Below are 24,405 nucleotides of genomic sequence, written 5' to 3'. Positions count from 1 at the left end.
GAAGCTCGAAGAAGGCTGTCAGGCCAGTTGGGGACAGTAGAAATCTTAACTAAAAGAGGTTCACCTAATAAAATCAGTGCACTGGGAGTGCAGGGTGGGGGGTGGGGGGGAAACAGTTACCAGAGGACGGCAGTCAGAAGGCAGTGGGTGCTCAGAGCAGAGCTGGTTAATGAAATATCTGAATATTTACGAGCTCTTTAAACATCTCCAAGCCAAGAAGTCACAGTAAGGATGAGTTGCAGAATTAAAGTGGTGCAATGGAACCCTGGAGGAAGGATGCCTGCCTGTGCTGTTTAAAAATGACCCAGCAGGGCTTCCCTGGGGGCGCAGTGGTTGAGAATCTGCCTGCTAATGCAGGGGACACGGGTTCGAGCCCTGGTCTGGGAAGATCCCACATGCCGCGGAGCAACTGGGCCCGTGAGCCACAACTACTGAGCCTGCGCGTCTGGAGCCTGCGCTCCGCAACAAGGGAGGCCACGACAGTGAGAGGCGCACCGCGATGAAGAGTGGCCTCCGCTCGCCGCAACTAGAGGAAGTCCTCGCACAGAAAAGAAGACACAACACAGCCAAAAATAAATAAATAAAATACTGAATACATAACTACTTAAAAAAAAATTACAGTTGCTACAATGTTTAAAAAAACAAAAAAATGACCCAGCAATAGCACTTTTCTCTCCCTCCCTCTCTCTCTCCTGTCACAGGTCTTGTGATATATAACAGTCTGTCCCAAGTCCTTAATATCTTCATAGGGCTTTCTGGCTTTCCGGAAGGATTTGGAGGGAGCATGTGCTTTTCAAGGTTGGAAGTTTGTAATCCCGTATTGCTAAAATCTAACACTTAATAAAAGAACAATGGCTCCTTATCTGCAATGAATCCGGACGTTCTGGAGGGTTCCAGCTTATGAATGGAAGCTGGTTCTCACGAGATTTGCTTCATTAGCTGTACTATCTGAAATTGTTTGCTCTCAGTTTTCGTGGTGGTTAACAGTTCGGGAAGCAGTTTTTACATACCTTAGCGGGTGGCTGGAACAGATTCAGTGTTGGAAGCAAGTTTATCGAGCTGAACTGAGGCATCTGACTTGATTTTCACAATGGCCTGTGAGGGATTAGATTGTTGTTGGAGGAGGGAGTTCCTTTTTCCAATGAAAATCTCACACCTCCGTAGAGAACAAATTTGATCACTCCAAAAAGTTATACTGTCTCAAGTTAGTTTCCTGCCCATTTCAGAGGCCCTCCCCCTACTCTCCAGAGGTAACATCATCCACAGCTTCCTATGCATCTGTCCAGAAATTTCCATCTACACAAACACATACAAATATCTTTCTGCAAACAGTGGATGTGTACTATTGTCATGAGTATTTACCTTTTTGTTTAAATGTAATATCTTGCCATGCTTTCCATACAAAATTTACCTCATTCATTTCAATGGCAGTATAATATTCCATTATATGGACATCGTAATTTACTGACCAAGCTCCTCGCTTATCACCATTACAAATCTTGCTGTAATGAGCCACCTTGTTCCCACACCTTCTCTTGCATCACCAGAGGATACCTGACGAATAAATCCCTAGAATTAAAACTGGAGGCACTTGCGGTGTTGATACGTAATGCGAAATTGCCACCAAATGATGTAAAATTGGGACCAATTAACCCTATCACCAACCATGTGCAGGAGGCCTATGTCTTCACACTCAACACTGCAAATGACCAAATGGCTCCTCTTTGCCAATATAACTGGTGAAAAGATGGCATCGCATTTGACTGGCAGTTATGAATTGGTGAAGTGAAGCATCGTTCACGTATTCCCAAGTTATTGGTTTTTCATTTTGTAATGTGAGACTAAGGCTCAGAAAAGATGTAAAGGGAGATGTTCAGATGTTTCTCTGAGTCACTGTGGGGCAGTCACCTCTGCCTGGTGTCAGCTCCAAGATAATAATTCATACGAATTCAAATGGACCAGCTAACAAATATCCCCAACATAATGCTCAGGCCAAAATGGTTTCTACCAAATTTCTCTGCAAACCGAGCTTCTGAAAGGAGAAGAAATTGAGTTGACTTGCTTGGTGACCGGATGTAACACTTTACTTCTCTGAGCTTCCTGTGCCCAAGTGTCTGTTAACTTTATTAAAACACACCCTCTCTCACGTGCAAAAGAAATGTGGCGGGAGATGGGCTGATGGGCCATTGGAATCATCATGTCATCTCATCCCAGCTGAGACAAGTTTGCCTCCTTTTCTTCCCCCACACACACCCGGCTTCTCATTTTAACATCTTATTTAATTTTCGCTCTGCATAGGTGATACATTCAGGTGGTTCAAAACTCAAGACAATATAACCAGGTAAACTTTGAGAAATCTTCATCTCCTCCTTCCCCTGCCTCCCTTCATAATTTTTCATCCCTTTATTGTTAATAGTTTTTATCATTAAAATAATAGGGGCTCTTCTTCATTTCCCAAGTTTCAAAATATGTAAAGATGTATCGGCTTTTTCAAATGATCTTGGACTTCTCCAGCCTACTTGCCACCACCCAGGAGTCACCCTCTTCCTCCCCTCAGAGGATCCGTGGACCAGAGATCTCCAAGGTCCTGCCCAGGACTAGACCGCAGGGTAACCATGAGAGAGTGCCAGAGTTCAGCTGCTATGAAAAACTGTTTTGAGCATCAGAGTTCCCCAGCGGGGAAATTGCTACTTGGTGAGCGAGCATCTTATCCCTGGGAGCATGAAGGAGATACAGTCAAGGACTTTTTAGAGATTTCTGCCTTTGTCAGGAGAAAGGAGCATTAGTTTCTTCCACTTCCAAAATTCCATGTTAAAATTCATTCATTCATTTATTCAACACACATAGATAAAGTTTCCTATGTGCTTAGCAACATGTTAGGAGTTGCTCACCAAAAGCTGGATTGGAAATCATCCCTGCGTTCAGGGAGCTTCTAGTCCGACAGACGATACATCCACATCCAGGGCCGTCAGGGGCAGGGGGGCCAGTTTTGCAATGCACAGATTTCCCAGCTGCGCTGAGGCCCTGAGTCAGACAGATAACCAGTTAGCAGACAGACAGACACAGAGGAAGGCTGTCATTAGATGCCAAGAATCAGTGGGAGGGGGCAGGTGGGGAGCAGAAAGGAACAGGATGGAGCCTGGAGAACAGGGCTCTTGGCTGAATTCGGAGCAACATTCCTCACCCACACGCCCCAAAGGCCGCCCTACTTACCAGGCACCACAAAGGCGGGACCAATGTATTCTCAGAAGGGTGGGTTTCGGGGCTCTGGGAAGGGACGGGGAAGGAATCAGGAGACCTGGGCTGTGTTCCGGGCTCTGCCTAAGACTGACTCAGCCTCGGGCAGCCACGGGGCTCCCCTTCCAGAGTCTTCTCCATCTGATCGACATGACACCTGGTCCCTTCTCACCTTGTGGAAGTGTCAAAAATAGGCAGAGGGCTCTAAAGGCCCATAAAAATCCATCCTCAGAAGGCGACCCATGACACAGACTCTGCTGAACGGGGAAAAGGCAATAATTCCATGAGAGTCTTTCCAAACATCTGTGGAGTCATCTCTAGGAGGAACCCAGAGGCAGGAGGGGAGAAACCCCAAAACTCTGCAGGGCCTGCCATCCATCCAGGCTGGTCCCATGTTGAGAGTTTATCCCCAGCTGTAGAGGGAGGGACAGCTGTGAAAAACAATGGAAACAACACAGAGTGGCATCTAATCTGGGCCAGGCCCGTGCTGGATGCTCGAGTCCATTGTTCTGCTGTATAAACTTAAAACCATTATTATGGGCCAAACTGTGGCCCCCCAAATCCGTACGTTGAAATCCTAGCTCCTAGTACCTCAGAATGAGACTATATTTGGAGATAGGATCTATAAAATGGTAACTTAGGTAAAACGAGGTCACTAGGGTGGGCCCTAATCCAATAGGACTGGTATCCTTATAAGATGAAGAGATTAGAGCACAGACACACACAGACCATGTGAGGACACAGGTAGAAGACACCTGTCTACAGCACAAGCAGAGAGGTCTCAGGAGAAAACAATCTGCCCACACCTTGATCTTGGGCCTCCAGCCTCCAGAACTGTGAGAAAATACATTTCTCTTGCTTAAGCCGCCCAGTCTGTGACATTTTGTTAACGGCAGTCCTAGCAAACTAATACAATCATTATTTATCACCCCGATACTTTTAAATGTTTTTAAGCCATATGCGTTTATCCTCATTTCTAAGAGTAAATAAAAGGTCCTTATAAGAGGAATCCATAGGCTGTGTCCCCTGCAAACATATGCAAACACACACACACACACACACACACACGCACACACGCACACACTGTCCACATCTGAGAAAACATGGTCACCTCAACCAGTTCAAACACTGATTACAGCCTGGGTAAATCCTGATTTGCCTTTGCCCAGGTCGTGGTCCACTTGACCGAAAATAGCCGTGGCCGTGTTATTTGGAGGAGATAATAAATCTCCCCTGCCTTTCTAATAAATAAAGATGTGGCTATGATTTTAAGATCAGGTCCATGCCGTTACCAGAACATCTGCGGGAGCGCTGGATGCTTCCGTTTCATCGAGGCTCCAAGTGCACACAGGACTCCAGACTGTGCGAGCCACTTTCCCTGAGCCAGGCAGAGCCCCGCAGACATTCCCGAAACTTCATCAACTTCATCTTCCTCGCAAGAGTTCACCCCAGCTGCCAGGAACTCAGAAGTGTCAGGGGATCTGTAATCCATTTTGTTCACTGCTAAAGGCTGCTCTTTTCTGAAGGAAGCCACTGCCCTGGAAATGAGGGTCACAGATGAGCCGAAACGTGGACCTACCCACCAAAAACAATAAGTCATTTTGAAATGGCTCTTCTCCCTGGTAAACTTTCAAAAGATACCATTTAGTCCAAGCGAGAATGTAGGCTTCTTCTTTCTGATGGCCCTACCCGGTGAAAACTGTTTCTCCATCCAGGGAAACTGTGGAAATAAAACACCTTAAAAACAAATTTTCATTTTTCATAATGTTATTTTATTGAAAAAACAACATGAGAATAAAATAAGAATCCAAGGCTAAAATTGCCCTCAGGCCCAGCCCCTAAGAAAAATTGGTGTTTCTCTTTATCCAAACCATTCTCGTTCGTACGTAAATTCAGTTTTCATGTATAAAAATGTTAAATCAAGTAAATAGCCAGTAGTTTGTTTTTCTCTTTCTGAAAAATGTGCCTTCTTTGAAAGGACACAAGGGTAATAACATGAAAATGGGCGGAAATCACAAAGGCTGTGAGTCGTGGAATCATTGGCTGTCATGTGACAGCCCAGGGCCTGAGGTCAGGGTCCCCGTCCCAAGGCCCGAGAGGGTCCTTGCTGTGCCCGCTCCTTTCGAGGGAGGAAACACTGCCACCAGCCTCAGAAATGGGTCACCAGAGTCCCTTACGACTTGCGCAGCACTTTGCCTTCCATATGTCTGCCCACTCAGCGATGACAAGTTGCTAAGAGTGGTGCCTATCTGAAGGAAAGCCACCTGTCCACGTGAGAATTGCCCCTCGCCTGTGTCCTTTCCCTCTGTACCTGTATTGACTTCAGAGGAGGCACCCAGCCAGCAGACCAACCCAAGAGGACCAGAGGCTAATTCTCATCCTTTCCCGGACAAGTTGTTTCCTCCAGGAAAACTTTCTGAGCATTGGGAAGTTACTCCCAGTTCAGGGGGCCCGGCCCTCACCTGCTGCAGCTTCTGGAGACTGAATTTGCCCAGGGGGAAGCGGTGTAGACAGCAGGAGGATGCTGCAGGAGCCCCATCCTCCCCTCCCCGCCCCCAGGCTGGCCCAGAGCCCAGCAGGGGTCCCTGCTCAGGGACTGCAGCCCAGACGCCTGGCTCCGTCCTGCTTCCAAACCCCTGCCACCCCATCCATGGTGACTGGCCCTTTGGTCTCCCTTCTCAGCCAAGTCTTCAGCCTGCCTCACCCCCAGCCCTGACGGGGAACTCCCAGTACGGCTCCCAGACTCCTCCAAGGGGAGCGGGGAGGACAGCAGGCCCCCTATCCATGTTCTGCAATCCACGGTCAATTCCAGAGCATTACAGTCCAAGTCAGAGCTGTGAGGGGCAAGCCAGGAGAAAAGAGACAAACCATTCACACCACAATGGCCAGACTCTGCTCTACCCCAGAGTGCCCACCAGTAAACTTTTCATTAGGCGAATCATTTCAATCTTCCCTTCTTTCTTCCTTTCCTTCCTTCCTTCCTTCCTTCTTTCTTTCTTTCTCTCTTTTTCAGAGTAATGCTGGCACATAGCTAAACACACACACACACACACACGTACACACACACACACACACACACTTGCGCACAGGCAGGCACACACACACACGCTACACAGTAGACACACACACCCTGCCTCTGTCATTAAACTACATGTTGCCATGTGGCCAGAAGTTGCAATATCCAATAGGGAAAAAGGAAATCACATGCTCTGGCTGAACCAGAGGAAGAAAGACGGGGCGAGGAGCCTTTGCCCGAGTAGCAGCCCGTAAGTGTTGGCCACATCTGTCTCGCCCAGCAGAGTCACCCAGAGCACCGCTACCTATGTGTCCCAGGACAGCCCTGCCTCCCCTTCCCGTTTCAGGTCTTCCCCTTTGTCTCTCTTTCTCTTCATCACCCACAAACACGGATGTCCTGGGCATGCACTCATCCTACTGGGAAAACTACCTGCTTATCTTGAGACTTGGCAGGCACTTGATAATTGTGGGCCATGGAGAAGAGAGCGTCAGGGCCTTTCTGGAATCTGGATCACGGAGGCTGTCCTTGGAACAAGCTCTGGGCCCTCCTGCTTCCTGGGCCAATTTGTGACCAGAGGGCGTGCGAGTACTTGTGAACATGGGGACTGTGTGTGTGTGTGTGCATGTGTGTGATGCACTGGAGGGAGCCTGCAGATGGTGGGGTGAGGTGTGGATCCCCAGGTGTCTGGTGGGAGCACAGCAGGACGGGGGCGAGAGAAAGTTCCCATCTTGAGCCCTGTGCCCCAGCATGTTGGCAAGCTATCAAGGATAGAAAGGACCGTCAGGAACCCCCAGCCTTACAGGGGCAGAGCTAGAGCTGAAATCCATGGAGGTCAAGGCTATGTGGAGAATGTGGTCAGGGGCAAGTCCCCAGTGACAACAGGCCAATCCAGGCCAAGCACAGTTAGCAGATCAGTGTAGGGCAAGGGGGCAAATCCGATTCCATAATCAAGGCCGTCAACGCAGAACCGTCAGGGACTCCCAGAGCAGTGCACCGGATGGAAATATCCTGGCCCCGGAGGCAGAAGAGGCGGTCAGACCCGCCTCGCCTGAGCTGTGTGACCCTAGCCCAGTCACCCAACCTCTCTCAGCCTCAGTTTACTCACCAGGCAACCTGGGATGCTAACAACACCTCCCTCAAACCGCTGTCAAGAACAAATCCAGTCCACCAAGGCGCTCTGAGACCCATCATGCTGTGGAACTGCTTGTCTTTGTTTCCAAAAAGTACCTGTCAGCTGATCTGACAGAGAGAGCAGCGCTGGCAAAGCCTGGAGAGTGAGGCAGCCTGATATCGTCAAGGGACGTAAGGAAACTGGGAGGAGCGACAAACAGGCAAGGAGGTTAGAGGGGGGACCCCACCCCAGGTTAGTCTGGGGCCTGATCCATGAAGCAGGGCAGGTGTCTGGAACTGGAGAAAAGTCACTCGGGAGCTGGGGATACCTGACCTGGGAGACCACCTAGGAGTCCTGTTGCGTCAGTTGAGTTGGTATATGGAGGATATACAACATACGGTGGATACAGAGAATACAACGGGTGTACAGTATACGGTGGACAGACAGAGACGTGGCTGTACAGCGCACTGTGGAAACGTACGGGGGAGTGGAAATGAGAGGGCTGGGCAAGGGCGGCAAGGGCAGGCAGACATAACCAGGACAGGCTCGCTGGCAGGGTGATGGGCTTTGGTGAAGAGGCCCCAGAGACCGCCCTCTGGCCTCTAATTTGGGAGAATGCCGGGGTCATGGTGCTACCCCAAGATTCAGGGAGTGTGACCTCTAAGAACATCTCAACCCGCCTGGGACCACTGCGTCTCCCTCTTCCCGGCAGCCTGCCCGGGAGCCCCTCTGTCTTCTAGTTGATGCTCCCAGCACTTGGAAGCAAGGAGGATTCAAGGAGGTATCACCTGCATACAGGTGAGCCCTATGGTAAGAAGGAGCCCTGCTCTTTCCCCTCTGGAGAAGAACCAGAAGGACACAGTCCCTGCCCCCTCGGGCCAAGTTGGGGAGGGCTGGGTTCAGAGAGTCCAGAACTGGGCCGGAAGGGCTCCCCAGGGCAGCCCCGTCGGTGGAGGCTGAGTTCAAGTCCACATGGGCATCGGGGAGACCTGGACTCAGACAGACTCGGGTCTACAGGTGGGAGGCAGGTTGAGACAGTCTTCCTCAGTCAGGTCTGCAGGAGCCCAGCTGAGCCGAACTTCAGAGTCAAAAACCCTCGGGCCGGACCACCGTCTCCACCAGGCTCAAAACAGAGGCCTGGGACCTGGGCTCTTTCAATGGCCAAACAAAGCAACGTCAGTAGCCAAACAAATGCTGGTTATTCTCCGGGCTCCGCAGCAAACAGAAGAGAGGCTGCTTTGTGCTATTATTAACTTGCCAAAAAAGCCCCTTCCTTTCTCCAAAGTTCCCCCTCGCATGCATTCGTCCTTCACCCCCCAGTTTTCCTCCAAACCCACCAAACACGGCCCCTCTGGTGGCCAAGGGCTCAAGGGTCCCACAGGGATGGCGGGAGAACAGCCTTCCTGCTTCCGAAGTGCAGGGCGCAAACACCTTCCTAAGTCCAGCTTAACTGGAAATGACTCACAGAACAATCCAGGCCACCAAGAGCTCTCGTGACAGCAGTGAATCCTCGTCAGAGGCCTTGGACATTGAGACGCCCCAGAGCCGAGGGCACCTCCTCTGAGGCAGACCCTGACACACCATGCACTGGTGAATCCGCTTCCCTCAGTCAACAGGTACCCAGGCGGCTGGATGTCGCTACCACAATAACCCAGGAAATGGATACAGAGCGTGACCCTCAGAAATTCCCACAGACCCAGGTTTAGTCACCTACAGCCATCAAGGGACGTGGAGGGGAAGGCAGCTGTGGGGTGGTTGCAACTTCATGGTCACAAAACACTAAATGGAGAGACCCCTGCTACAGATGAACATTGCATGAAAAAATGGAACGCCCTCTTTTCGTTCTCTCCTAACCTGGAAATGATGTCATATATCTCCACACACAGTAAACATTTCCCAATTCAGAGACCATGAACATCAATCCTCCTGATATAGTATAGCCTCCTATATTCTGTTTTCTTAAAGATAAGTTTTGAACTTCACACTAAGAAAAAAATGGGATGGATGTGAGTTATGCAGTCCACGTGAAGAACACAGAATCCTCTTTCAATGTAAATTAAAAAGTTAAAAATAGTAATAAGATAGAAGGTAATTTTACCTTCCCCTAACCCAAGAGCCATTCCCCTGCAATTGTTACGGAAACATCTGAAAACATGTGTGAGGATGGAGGTGAGCTTGCCTGGATCCTGGACCCTTATACATCGCCGAACAACGGATACGACCCTTTCAGAAACAAAGGAACAATCCGTGCGTTCTCAAAACGTTTAAACCATTTGACACAGAAACCCGCCTGCTGGAAACTTGCACTAAGAGACAATTTGAAAGAACAAAAATACTATGTGGATAAATATGTTCACTGTGGTGTTATTTATAAGTTAAATGTTGAATGCAACTGAAGTATTCAACATCTGGGCACAATCAGTAAATTATGTCCCATCAAATCAGTGTAATATTGCATGGTGGTTAAAATGATAATTGTAGCAACAAAGAAAAAGCTATTAGTATTGCTACATGATAACCTACAAAAAATGTGTGAATATTGGGCAAGGTCAAGAAGGCACTTCCCCAAAATGAAAGCAGCTGTTGACTTCCTTTTTTGTTTAATCTGTCAATCTAACTGCCCTTCACTCTGTTCTAGAATATTCTCAGGGAACCATTGTATATCTGTTTTATTAGGATGCTGGAAATAGGGGCTCACTCTTTAAAAATCATTTCTGAGAGTTTATTCTAAGGAAATAATCCCACATTCACTGCTATACTACTTCTATTATTTTTAATGGGAATAACATAAATGACCAATAATAAGGGATTACACAAATAATATACATCCAAACAATGAAATATTGTGTTGTCAATCGAATTGTGATATAAAAGAGTATAACATAGAGAAATGTTTCAGATATATTAAATGAATAAAGCAAACTATGAAACTGATCTTAAGGTCTGATTACTCTTTAGTAAAAGTGTATATTTTTCTTTAATTTTAATTTCTTAATTTTTTTCTTTTCTACAATAAAATTATCTGAAAATGAAAAAAGTATTCCCAGAGCTGAGACGGATAGTTTAAGCAGAAAAATGTCTAAGAGTTAGGAGTTAAATCTATAAAACTCTTAGAAGAAAACATAGCTGTAAATCTTCATGACCTTGGATTAGGCAATGATTTCTCTCATGTAACACCAAAAGCACACACAAGCAAAGAAAAAAATACATAAATTGGACCTCATCAAATTAAAAACTTGTGTGACAGAGGACACCAACGAGAAAATGAAAAGAGAACCCACAGAATGGTAGAAAATATTTGCAAGTCCCATATCTGATAAGGATATAGTATCCAGGACATATAAAGAATGTTCACAATTCAACAATAAAAAGAAAAGTAACTCAATTCAAAAATGCGCAAAGAATCTAAATAGACATTTCTCCAAAGAAGATGTACAGATGGTCAATAAGTACACAAAACAGTGCTCAACATCATTAGTCTTTAGGGAAATGCAAATCAAAATCACCATCAGATAACATGTTTACACGCAGCTAGGGTGGCTAGAATTTTAAAAATGGACACTAAAATGCATTGATGAGGGTGTGGAGAAACTGGGGCCCTCATACAATCCTGGTGGGAATGTAACATGGTGAAGTCCCTGTGGAAAATAGTCTGGCAGTCCGTCAAAAAGGTAAACATAGTTAGCACATGACCCAGATATTCCACTGCTAGATCTGTACCCAAGAGAACTGAAAACATATGTCCACACAAAAACTCATACAGAAACGTTCATAGCAGCAGATTCATGATGTTCAAAAGTGGAAGCAACCCAAATGTCCACCAGCCAGTGAACAGATGAGCGAAATGTGGTCTGTCCATACAATAGAATATTATTTGCCACTAAGAGGAATGAATAACTGATACAATGAACACTACAACATAGACAAACCATGAAAACATTATACTCAGTGAAAGAAGCCTGACACAAAACGCCACATATTGTATGATTTAACTTAGAGGAAATAAAGTAAATCCATAGAGACAGAAAGTAAAGTAAGGGGTCTCCAGGCCCAGGGAAGGAGGGAAGTGACTGCTTATAGGTATAGGATTTTTTTGAGGATGTAAATGTTCTGGAATTGGATAGTAATGATTGTTGCACACTCTGTGAATATACTAAACACTGCTGTATCGGACACTTTAAAGGAGTGAACTTTACGGTGTGTGAATTACAGTTGACCCGTGAACAATGCCGGGGTTAGGGATGCAGACACTCCGTGCAGTCGAAAATATAACTTTACAGTCGGCCTTCTGTATCCAAGGTTCAGCATCCTTGGATTCAACCAACGTCAGATCGTGTAGTATTGTGGTATATATTTGTTGAAAACAATTCACGCACAAGTGGACCCTCGCAGTTCAAACCCATGTTGTTCAAGGGTCAGCTGTGTATCTGAATTTTTAAAGAATAAAGTATGATGAATCATTATTTACAGGTCATTTTAAAACCAAATAGCGGATACAAGGACTCTATAGCACAGAATTTTTGAATTTCCCAGTGACAGCCACAGGAAAAATATTCAAGATGACCTCAGCAGATAATGAACAGAATGTTTTCTCCTTGAGTTAATAACACAAGGCAATGTTCACATGAAGATTTCAGATCCGTTGGTGATCTGGGAGAAAAAAATCGTACTAGCTTAAGGAAAATGTGATCAAATCTGTAAGCCTGAGGTTTAAATACTCTCTAAACCAATCAGAGATTGGAATATCCGGTCACATAGGAATCCTCAAACCTGAAATTTTTATTATGAACCTGTACTCTTGACTTGAGTAGTTCTTGGGAGTGAAATACAGCAGCTACAAGTCCCAGTAAGTCCTGCTGCTTACAGCCCTCCCCAGCCAGGGCTTTTCGTCCACACGCTGTTCGCTGTCTCCCACTGTGAACCAAAGATCACTTCCTATTGTCCAAAAAAAAGGTGGAAAAAGTACAGGCCAGCTTTTCTCAGGAGGCTAAGCTGGGCTGTCAGGAGATAAACAACATTTTGACACCGAAGCTTCATCTTCACTTTTGGGTCAGTTTGTGAAACCTGCGCTTAGAAGCCTCACCTGGCCCGGGCGTCCGGTCCAGGCAACAGTGCTAAGTCAGAAGGCTGCCTCGGACCAGAGGTAACAGACCCACAGGTGAACAAGACATACTTTTCTCTAAAGTTCAGGCTCCTAACTTTCCCTTCGATTTAACCCAAAACTGCCTTCAAGAATGAAGCCTCTGCTTTAGGAACGCAACCGCAGAGGTAACCTCAGGAAAGCCAGAGACCCAGCAGCCCAGAAGCTTTCCGAGAAGGAGGTGGCTTACAGGTCACCAAGTCCAGCTTTTCCGCCCGTCAGGAGCCCTATCCCAGAAGCAGGCCCGGCAGACCGTCCTGCAGACCCAGTGGGACAGGAACTCCGTCCCACAAGGCAGCTCTCCCGGCTGATTTGATTCTCTTGGGCTGGGCTGAAGTTTACCTTGCTGAGATTTCCCACAGAGGTCTAAGCTTTTTGCTCTGAAGCGGCTTGTAGAAGGAATCTACTCCTAGCTCACATGAAGGTCCTTCAGATGTTTGAACATGTCAGCCAGATCTCAGTGACACTGAGAGCAGATGACACCAGGGAGAAGAGATGAAGAGATGTCAAATGCTAACCTAGGTCTCCATCTCCGAGCCCGTGTAACTTGGAGCCAGACGCTTCCATTCTCTGTTGCCCACAAACAGAATACTGATACCACTTCCTCACCAGCGCTGTAGTGTGAAATGCTTTAAGAGACACCCCATAAGGCTCAAAACAAATCGCTCTTGATTTTTGTTTGTTTTTGTTTGAGAGAGAAATTCACCAGTGCAGTCATCCAGGTTTGCAGGCCTGGCAGCGACCAAGGCCAGTGGCAAGTGCTTTCTCCACATCTTCTCCTCCATCTTTGCAGACTCTTAGACTGGGATCTTCTCCCCATCTGGCCCTTGCACATGGTTCCTCAGGAGGACCTGCTCCACCCGCGTCTTGCATAAGAATCATTCACAAGGGATGTCGGTGAAGAGAGGCAGATACTGTCAGAAACAGTACTGGGACAAGTCCATCGCCCCGAGTTCTAGCCCTGCCTCGGCCACCATCAACAGGGACCTTGGGTAAGTCCCTTCACCTCGGGGGGCGCGGGGGGGGGGCGTGCCTCAGGGCCCTCATCTGTAAAAGGGAAGGACTGGAATCCGAGACCCCCAAGGCCAGTTCTAATGTCTTACCCCAGCCCTGCCCGCTGTTTGCGAGCTCCTGCACCAGGCCCCAGACACGCCGAACGCTCAGTGATCAACAGTTTCGATTACAGTGAGAAATGGGTTTGGCAGAGCCGAAGCCCGTGCCAAGGCAGTGAGGAGGTGCCTGGGCAAAGGAACTGCCATAGAAGCAGCTTTGTCGATTTAGCAAGACAGTCCTTTCCTTTATTTCTTGTAAAGAAAAAAATGCCATCATTCTTAACCTCATCCAACGGCCAGTCGAGGACCACTCACTCCACAAGGGTCCTGCTATGATGTCCTATAAATCTGGAGGAAAATAGGCGCAGCAGACAGCAGAGAAGGCCCTACTCCATGTGGGTGTGGTCACAGGACGAGGCCTCAGGGCTGAGGGCCTGGGGGCCGGGGGACTTGGGAGTGGACAGAGGCGTTAGGGAGGAACGGCAGCTCGGGATGGAGGGGGGCGCAGCTCTGCCATTCCTGGTCCTCTTTCAAAAGAAACCTAAAGTCAGCATTGTGATTGACTGAGATTAATCACATCCCTCCAAAAGCATCTCTGGGTAACACTGGTCCCAGCACCCCGGTCTGACAGCGAGTAGCAGTGGAGGCCATCAGCAGATGCCGTTTGGGCAGGAAGCTTCAGGAAACACAGAGGTCAGGGCCAAGAGGCAGGCTGGGCTGACCCTTGGTGGCAGCAGAGGCATCAGGACCCAGGGCAGGGCAAGCCAATGCGGCAGGAGCCCAAGATGAGTGACCACGGGGTCTGGACCACAGCCAGGGGGCAGAGGCAGCTGGGGCAGAGGTATGGGACACGTGAAGGAGTCAGGTCAGGGGTCAGAGCATCCTCACCTGGATAAGGTGGACGAGCTATCCAAGCGCAGAGCTGGCCAGACAGAGGGAACAGCGAGCCCACGCGACGTCCCCTAGACTGGGGACTTCTGCATCACTGGCTCTCAAACATCGAGCACAGCCCCGCACAGAGGAGGCGGCAATGATGCCGCAGGAACAGTGATGTAAACACGAGGCCACCCACTTCCGTGGTCACCTCTTATCTCTTCCCTAATCTTCCCAAGGGGCCCCCAAAGCCTCATCCCGCTTCCCACCCTCAAAGCTCTGGGAAATGGCCTTCAGACAAGTGCGGCATTTTATGCTTGGCGGTGGTCTTTTTTCCACATACACCCCACAAAACCCCTGTGGGGTTCCTGTTACTATCCCCATCTTCCAGACAAAGAAACTGAGGCTGAGGCAGGTCAATTAACCTGCATGAGGTCACCAGCTAGCAAGTGGCAGTGCCAGGTGCCCTGCAGGGCCAAGTGGGCAAGCCACCGTCCCTACCCACAGAGGGCAAGTGAGGCCCTCTTGGGCCTTTGGGCTTCCAAGGTTGCCCTCTTCCCCACCCCCTCCCCCTCTCTCCTCTCCCTCCCCTCCCCTCCCCCTCCTCCCTCCCCCTCTCCTGTCTCTTCCTCTCCCAGGCTATGTCTGAGATAAACCTACTCAATTACCCCCAATGAAGAAAACACCTAGGAAAGACGTGAGGGCCTTCTTTTTATTTTAGATGTGTTCTTGATTTCCCTTCGTGGGAGCTAATATTTAACGTAGCTGAGCCGGGTTTAAATTTGGGCCAGCCATCCCAGATACCTCCCTCTCACAACTGTCTGTGACGCACTGACCGCACCGGCTGCCCTGGGTTAATGTCGTCTTATGCATCCATCATGCATTCATTCAACGACCACTCACTGTCAATTCCCTCTGTGCCAGGCCCTAGCAACTTGGTGTCCAGCTCTTGGGCAAATAGAAGTGGCCACTATGATGCAACCACCATGAGCCAGTCTTGAGACAGATAACATTCCATCAAATCCCCTCAACATCCCTTCGAAGTCAGTGTTAGTATCTTCTTTTACATCAAGAAATGTCGAGAGGTTGAATAACTTACCTCAAGGCGCTCAGTTTCAGAGCAAGAGTCCAAGCTTAGACGAGTCCAAATCCAGAGCGAGTGTTCTCGCCACCAGACTCTACCTACCTCCAGCCGACTTCTTCCCCCCTTATCCCTTCCAGTTATAGACCCCCAAAACAATTCGGGGGACCTTGTCAGCCCCTCTCCTCGAGCTGGGAACCAGCAGCTCTTTAGCTGGTGCCAACATTTCAGGACCTGAGGGCCCCCTTCTCACGTTTTGATGAGGTTGACATCCCACTAACCCTGCTGCCCCCACCCCCAATCATCACTGTTACAGCCGGAGCCCTAAACTAGACTGCAAGCTCACGTGCCTTCTGGAGCTTCTGTTTACCTGCTTTTTGTCCTGGGAAGGGATCCACCTCTGTGGGGACGATCAAGGTACAAACCCCTCTGATGGCCTCTCCGGGGCAATCAGGTTTTATGTGACAAAACCACACACGGAATTCCCTACTGATATGACAACTTTGGTATGCAAACCAGAGAGAGAAGTTTGCAGATAAAGGAGGTACCTCCCCGTTAAGGTCCATCCCGAGGCCATAAAGACCTACATGCTCTCACTAGGATGAGGAGAAGTCCAGGCAGACCAAGAGTTGATCTTTATGGCCTGTGTCTGGGTCAACTCCACATAAACCCGATTTTACACCCTGTGGTCAGTTTATTCTTTCCCAGGGTAGGAGAAGGAGACTGGTCCTTTGCGAATTTAGAAGCTATGCCAAACAGAGCATCAGATAATTTGGCCCGACTGGGCAACAATCAGCCTCAGGTTTTAATGCATATTTCTTTTAAGCAGTTTATGCAAAAATGGCCTCGCTAATGTGGTGAAGAGAGTACAACTCAATAAAGCCCAGTTGTTCATCTGGTTTGAAAGCCCTCCGCAGTGCCTCCGTGTGGATTAGCGGCTGGCGTGCTCAGATAAACCAAAACCAGGCGGCTTGCGAGGTGGGAGTGCAGAGGCCCCAGTTCGACGTGAGCTCAGACAGGGCCTTCCGTCGGCAGGGTTTCCACAGGACCGTCATGGGCACTAAGAGTGGGAAAGGAGCCTGGCCCGTGGGCCACAGAAGCATAGAGCAGCAGCGGGGGACCGAGGCCAGGGTCTCCCTCATCTTCGTATGAGCTGTCTGCCCTTGGACAAGTAGCTCACGTGAGCCTCAGTTCTCCAGGGCATCCCTCACGTAAAAGGGAAGCTGTAGCACTGATCTCACAGTGTGATGGAGGGGATCTGAGGACCCGAGGAGAGAGGGCGTACGATGTGTTATGCCTCCAACAAGCTGTATCCGTGTCGATTATGAAGATGAGTGGCTAAGCAAGCATCCTGACAAGGAAGTTCACCCCCATGTCCAGACTCATCCCATCTCCCCCAAATCAACAGAGACTCGCACAAAATACAAAATCCGGTAGCTGCCACTGTTGGGTACCGGCTCTGTGCACACAAGACCTCATTTATCCCTCACAGCGACTCTCCTGGGTATCAGTGGGGCAACGTTATGGAGAAGGAAGCTAAGAATCTGGAAAGTTCGGGTATTTGCATAAATACCAGGGGCTGAGTTTGAAGACCGGCTCTAAGAAGTGAAGAGACACGAATGAATGCACACGCAAGACAGAAACGGACTCACAGATAAAGAAAACAAACTAGTGGTTACTAGCGGGGAGATGGAAGGGGGAAGGGCAAATTAGGGGTATGGGGGAAGAAAAGAAGTGAAAAGAAGCAGCAAGCGACCCACTCAAGGCAGAAGGAGAGCCTGGTGCTGCCCGGAGACCCCCAGCCCCTGCTTCTCTTCCCCCTGCCCCCTCTGAAGGGGACCAGCTGGGCCCACACCACCCCTGCCCTGGGCAGACAGGGCGCTGGGGTCCACTCCGAGAGCCTGCCACATCACTGCTCTGTAAAGAACGGGCTTCAAGCAGCTGCTCCAAGCACTGCCTCCCGGCCGACTCTAGGGAACCTGAAAGTGACCAAAGACTCCCAGGAAGCCACTCGGAGCTGTGACCAAGCAGGTCCTCCAGGGCGCCCACAGGGAGGAGGGTACTGCTGTCCTTGCTGACTCTTTCCCATTCCGCAGTTGGCTGGCTTTGGCTTTGAGCTTTCACAGTGCATGTCTATAGCGTCTCCCTGGAAAGAAAGTGCCCTTGTTCTGCTTGGAAGGGACCAGGCACCCTCCTTCCTCCCGTGCGGGAGCCAGAGCTTCCAGCTCGGGGCTCAACAGACTGGAAAACAGCAAACACTGTCTCGTAGAGGATGTTTCCAGCTAAGATGATGCTGCGGTTCCTTTCAGAGCCCAGGAGGAATGTTTAGCCTGCCAACAGAAAGGGGTAATAAAGTTTGTTGTCAAATATTGAGAAACTTCAGACCGCACGGGAATCCGTGGCCTTGAATGCTGAACGCCCTTGTGAGGCCTGTGTCACAGAAGCAGTATTTCACTCTAACGTGATGTTTTTACAGGTCATCACAGAGCAGAACGTGGAAGCTGTAAAGACCCAGGGTGATCTGCTCCGACTCCCTATGTTGCTGAGAAGGAAGTGAAACCCAGCGAGGTGGGGACTCATCCAAGGTCAAGGGGGCCCTGGATGCAGAGCTGAGAGTGGCCAGAGCCTTAGTCAGTGCCTGCTATGGCTGAACTCCGACCCCCTAAAATGTATATGTTGAAGCCCTAACCTCCAGGATATCAGAATGTGACTGTATTTGGAGGGAGGGTCTTTAAAGAGGTAATTATGTTATAATGAGTTCATACGGGTGGTCCTAACCCAATGTGACTGGTATCCTTATAAGAGGAGGAGGCTGGGACACAGACATGCACAGATGGGTGCCCACATGGACCACACTGAGAACAGGGCCAGCTACACGCCAAGGAGAGAGGCCTCAGGAGAAACCAACCCTGCTTGATCGCAGGCTTCTGGCCTCCAGACCTGTGAGGAATAAATTTCTGTTGTTAAACCACCCAGTCTGTGGGGCTTGGCTATAGCAGCCCTAGCTCACTAACATATACCCCTCTCTGCTTCCCCCAAACACGCAGCATTTAGGGAATGGGAATTTTAAAGTACGTCATTTTTGCACAGTTACTGACATTGATGATATGCTGAGCAAAGCGCTTTTATTTAGCAACACCTATTAGGGAGAATCCCTGGGATACTGCTTGTGTCGTGCAGACAATGATATAAAGTCATGGGAATGGCTTTCCAGCTATCTCTGCAATCACTTCCCAAGGAAGCCATTCGAAATGTCTCAGGCAGCGATGACATCCCTGGAGTGACTGGTCAAGGGGAGCAGTGCCCACTTTTATGGACAAGATCATTTGTTTAAACAAAGTATAGCAAGAGTCTCACGAATGTTTGTTCGCACTTCTTAATTTATGGAAACGGACCAAGAAGGCAAAAGTAGGGCGATTTCTAAGGGAAACATGGATGGAAGTAGGTGGAGGAGGGAGTTAAAGAAAACTGGAGGGGCTTCCCTGGTGGCGCAGTGGTTGAGAGTCCGCCTGCCGATGCAGGGGACGCGGGTTCGTGCCCCGGTCCGGGAAGGTCCCACATGCCACGGAGCGGCTGGGACCGTGAGCCATGGCCGCTGAGCCTGCATGTCCGGAGCCTGTGCTCCGCAACGGGAGAGGCCACAACAGTGAGAGGCCCGCGTACCGCAAAAAAACACAAAAAACTGGAAGATGGATCCAACTCACCTGTGCATCTCACCGACCAGTAGTGACAAGCATTCCGTGGGTGAGAGACGGGCATGAAGATGGACACTGTCCAGCACCATTGGTGACAGACTGTGAAGCATGGAGGCGTGTCACACGTGTGGACTTGGAGCCAAGCTGCTTCCAACCCTTGCTGGCTGTGTGAGCTTGGCAGGTTCCTTAACCTCTCTGTGCCTTGGTTTCCCCAGTATGTTTTAAATAGAAATCAGAGTAACGTCTCTCTCACAGGATCCAATGAGTTAAAACATGCAAAGCTGTCAGCACAGGGACGGGCACACAGAGGCCCTGGTCACCTCCGGGCTTGCAGATGAAGTCAGACTCTTGGAAAAACAATCAGAAGAAAATGTACTGAGTCCTAATAAAGGGCTTTGGAAGCCCAGAGGAGAGAACCTCTGACTCTGTCATGGTAGGCTGCGAAAAGATGGGTCCGAAGAGGTGCCTCGTGAGCCGGCCTGGGCCCCGATCCCAGGCTATGTTCTGGAAGAGGAAACACCTGCAGGTAAGGCCAGGGGCGTTCGTAGATATCGTAAATACTACATGTCTGGGGAACTGCAGGGAGCTTGTTGCCCCTGGAGAGAAAGCTGTGCTGGGGAGGGTGGTGGGAACTAGGGATGGAGGGGTTGATAGGGGCCAGCCATGAACGACCTCCTGGTTGTTGCTAAAACAGAGACTGGGCTGCATCCTAAGAGCACGGGAGTCGAGCGCCACAAGATTTTAAGCAGGAGGTGGTGTGCTCCATGGACGAGGAAGGGCTGGGTCAGAAAGAAAGGGCCTGCGAGCAGGGAGACTGGCCAGGGCAGCGCTCACTCGCCCAGGGGGAAATGACAAGGGTGCAGACCAGAGCAGAGCTGTGAGGGCGGAGAGGCAGGGCAGGGCAAGGGGGCAGGGCATCCAACCGCTTCCTCTCCCTGGGCAAACGGAGTGCTACGTTCCCCGGCCTCCCTGGCAGTTAGCTTAGGGACCACAGGACTGAGTTCTGGTCAGCGGGATGAAGCAGAAGTGTCGTAAACCATTTCCAGGCTCCTTGCGGGATCCTCTGGTCTGCTCTTCCCCTTCGGCGGCACCTAGCGTGTTCCCGGGCTCCAGGTGTTTCTGGTGCAGATAGAGCAGGGTGCGATCCCTGAGTGGCTGCCTGTAGGAGAGCTGCCAGGAGACATGTCCAACCCACATCACACTTGTGTGCGCAAGACACAAACGTTTACTGTGTTAGGCTGCTGAAATTTGGGGATAGTTGTCACCAGAGCATAGCCCACGCGACCACATGGGGGAATCAGAGCACTTGTCATTGGACCAGGCTGGGGAGAGAGGTGAGCCTCGGACGACTCACTTGGGCAAGCAGACGAAGGTGGTGTCATTAACAATAGCCAGAGATACTGGCCAGTAAGCCTTCACTTTTATCCTAGACATGTGGGTTCGAGGTTCTTGTGACAAAGGAAACAGAGGCGGCTAGAAATGCATCAGAGAAGGGCTAGGGCTGCAGCGGTGGATTTGGGAGTATCAGATCCAAGTGGTCGCTGAAGTCTTGGAGAAGGAAAGGAAGTGGCTGGCATTGGGGAGCGGGGGATGCAGAGGGCAAAGAACACTAATAGTTAAACAAGAAAAGGAGTCAGTGAAGGGCCAGCAGGATGCTGCCATTCAAGAAGAGCAAAAGCAGAGTTTGACGAGGATGCCGAGGGAGCAGAGGCTTCGCGAAGAGAGGCATCGACAGGGTGAGATGCTACAGACAGGGTGAGTCGGATTAACACCAAAAGAGCACACAGATCCAGCAAACAGCAGGCCACTGAAACCTCACATCCAACCCAGAGCCAGCCCAGGGGAGCAAGGGGAAGGGCACCAAATCCCTGTGGCCAAGGAATGAGACAGAGAAGACATCTCGCTGGAGAAGCTTGGCCGGAAGGGGTGAGGGAGGCTGAGGGAGATGCAGGGTCCAGAGAGGTGAGCGCTAAACAGGGAGAATGGAAGAAGGACCATCCACTGGGGAAGTAGCCGGCAGGAGGCAAGTGAGAGAAGATACAGCAGAGAGAGGTGATACTTGATGGAAAGACATTGAACCCAGAGGAGGAAGGAACATGGCAGGAGATGGCGATGGGAGCCAACAACCTCCCCAGGGCAACTTCCTCCAGGGGCCTTTGAAATCCCAGGATGGCAGCCGAGCTGGGATGCTGCCCCCCCGCCTGCCCGGAGTGCCAGCCTGCTGGTGCAGAGAAACTGCTCAGCCCTGTCATCCAGGGATGGCTCTGACTCCACACAGGACTGGGTTCAGCTAAATGATAACTCTTGTGCGAGGCCCTTAGCCTCGGAGGAAAGCCAAGGGCCTTGGAGGAAGATAACAGGTGGTTACGACAGTCCCAACCCTTGAGGCACCAGAGGTCCAGGAAGTGAGATAAGGCGGGTTCAGAAATAACTCACCAGAGGCAGACAGTAATAAGTGTCCAAGGCAAGGAGCAGATGTTGAGCTGAGGGTGTTCCACAGGGAGATGACTTCCAGCTGGAAGAGATCAGGGAAGAAACACCTGAAGCAGGGTCCTTGGGGTCCAGGCCTAGTCTGTGCTTACCAGCGTCACTTCCAGGTTCTGGAATAAATGGTTTCTCTCCTTCATCTGGCGTGGGCTTCCTTCTGGTTTAACTGGCGCCCACTGCTGTCACAGTGCAGTTTTAATACCCTTTGTTCCTTGGATGATCAACAGCAAAATGAACCTAATATGGTCAAAAGAGCTAACTCCTGGATCTCCATGGGCATCTATCTCCTGGGGTTGCGGGAACAGAGGTGTTCAAGCAGGACCCCAGGAATGGCTGGTATTTACATGTGTGTGGTTCAGAGTACCTGCGAGTACCACAGTACCTGCTTTGACAATTACAAGCCATGCTCCTTTGTCAATTACAGGCCAGTCCTGGCTGCTGTAACAGAATCCCAAGGACTAGGCAGCTTAAACAGCAAACATTTATTTCTCCAAGCTCTAGGGGCTGGAGGAGATTGGGGCACCTGCCTGGTGGGGTTCTGGTGAGACCTCTCTTCCTGGCTTGCAAATGGCCACCTTCTTGCTGTGTCCTCACATGGTGGAGGGAGAGATCATCTCTCTCATGTCTCTTTATAAAGGCACTAAGCCCATTCATGGAGGCGTCACCCTCACAGTCTCATCACCTCCCAAAGGCCCCACCTCCAAATACCATCACCTTGGGGATTACGACTTCAACATGTGAATTTGGGGGAAACACAAACATTCAGCACATAGCATGTAGCACGCCTTTGTAAATTCACTCCTGTTGGTAATGAAAAATCCAAGAGATAAACTTCACTTCTCAGATCTTCCAAATAATAAATGAATTTGGACCACAAAGGATGTGAATAATTTCTTAAGGGAGGGGAATGAATCATCTCAAGTCCAACACATAATGAACTATTTCTATAACAAATAAATTTTAAATAATGAAATGGGCACTAACTAAAGTCAGTAACTTATTTTTAAAAGTATTTTTGCATCTCTTAACCTGATTTCTTTTCACACTACCCTTTGCAGTCACAGGTAAGAGAACCAAAATGTGTAACGTTTAAGATCAACCTAAGGTCACAGGGTCACTTGTCAAGAGAGGCTTGTTCCGGAACCAGTGTTGTGAGAACGACGCCGGTCATTCTAGAATAGTTCTGGTCAACTCTGGGGAAAGGGTACAGAGAGAACAAAAAATCCCTGGGGCTCTCATTTCTGTGTGGTGTGCACTAGCTTCCATGGGACAGTGACCACTTTAAGGGTTGAATTCTTGAGCCACACACTCAAATAGTCCCGAGGGCCAGGAATGGGCGGGAGGGGAGGTAGGAAAGCCTGCATCACAGACAGCTCACCTTCCACCTTTCAGCATCCGAACCATCAGGATGGTGTGAGATGAGCGCTGGGGCTTAGCACACAGAGCCTCCCTGTGTGGACCTGCCCCAGTGTCCAGGAGGGGCTGGCAGGGCTCCCCAGTAAACCAAACCCCAAAGCAAGTCCCACTTTCTACAGACGAACCTTCCTCACTCAGTCGAGGCCTGGTTTACACACGGCGTGCTGGCGTCTCCCCTCAACCCCAGACGCTGAACTTCTAAACTTAAAAATCCCATTGGCTGCTTTTACCCCTAAGCACACAGGTCACGAAGATTCGGGGCCAGAGTCCAGGTCCCCACTCCCTCCACCTCCAGGAGCAGTTTGCACTGGGTTTATTGTTTGCAAGCAGAAGCCTGTGGCTTCGATTCTTTATAATTTAGAGCTGAGCAGCAAGGAAAATACATTTTGCAAGGTGCAGTGAGGGTAGGCCGTCTTCTCCCCTGGCCACTTCGCAGGCATATGGCCTGTCATCCCACCAGGTAGGAAGTGATTATTGGAGCGACACAAACAGATTTTTTTGTCAAAGACCAGGTGTGATTTTCTCAGGTTCTGTGAGAACACGCACTCATATTTTTACCAACCCAATCTGTTTTCCAGCAGCCAAGTGGCGGCAGGACCTGGGAAGCCAACTTGGATGTTTGGGAGTCACAAAGGTGCAGCCTCTGGAAGCTTCGAGCATCCCTGACCTGACGGGAGGTTGAACCACCGAGGATCCAGGGAGTTGGCCAACGACCCCTGAGTGACAAGGAAAGGTGGGCTGCAGGGAGAAAGCGGGCCTGGGGGCAGGGGTCCCAAGCTCATCCTATGACCCCAGGCAGTACTTCCACTTCCTACCTGGCCAGCCCCTCACCTGTGAAAGCAGGGACCTCTGCAAAGCCACCTCCTTGCACAGAACCGTATAACAGGGCTCATCTACTACACAGGACCAGAACTTCTTTTTTTTTCTTTTACCTCACTATGGCTGGCTTAGTTCTAAGATCTCTTTGAAATAAAATTCAAGACTTGGAAGAGATACTAGCATAAAGATGGCAGGTGGAACACATTCCTTTACTTTTATTACCTCCCTCATGACCTTGAAAACAAAAACTTTTGGGTTTTTTTTTGTACAGTATAGATCGTACAGTATAGAGCTGTACTATCCAATATGATAGCCACTGGTCACATGTGGTAAATTTACATTTTTCTTAAATAAGTTCTAAACTTCAGTTTCCAGGTCACACTAGCCACATCTCAAGTGCTCAATAGCTACCTATGGCCAGTAGCTATCATACTGAACAGAGCAGATAAAGAACATCTCCATCACAGCAGAAAAGTCT

The 24,405-nt window shown here is 49.5% G+C and overlaps 1 long non-coding RNA gene across 1 annotated transcript in view; it reads right to left on the bottom strand.

Annotated features, from left to right (window-relative positions):
- The window catches only part of LOC111164463 (uncharacterized), a 94,006-nt gene that overhangs the window by 28,318 nt on the left and 41,283 nt on the right, over positions 1 to 24,405 (bottom strand). Inside the window, exons 2-6 of the long non-coding RNA XR_016395541.1 lie at positions 21,642 to 21,720; positions 3,410 to 20,375; positions 3,214 to 3,267; positions 2,892 to 3,024; positions 1,011 to 1,095 (exon numbers count right to left, since the gene is read on the bottom strand). This is a non-coding gene — a long non-coding RNA (uncharacterized LOC111164463). The remainder of the gene's footprint in view (positions 1 to 1,010; positions 1,096 to 2,891; positions 3,025 to 3,213; positions 3,268 to 3,409; positions 20,376 to 21,641; positions 21,721 to 24,405) is intronic.

This window comes from Delphinapterus leucas, chromosome 13 (assembly GCF_059928025.1).
Source record: "Delphinapterus leucas isolate spDelLeu-1000000601 "Yukka" chromosome 13, BTC_Dleu_Yukka2, whole genome shotgun sequence".
Classification (NCBI taxonomy): domain Eukaryota; kingdom Metazoa; phylum Chordata; class Mammalia; order Artiodactyla; family Monodontidae; genus Delphinapterus; species Delphinapterus leucas.
Note: the sequence above shows the minus strand (reverse complement) of the source record. Positions and strands in the feature narration are given on the sequence as shown.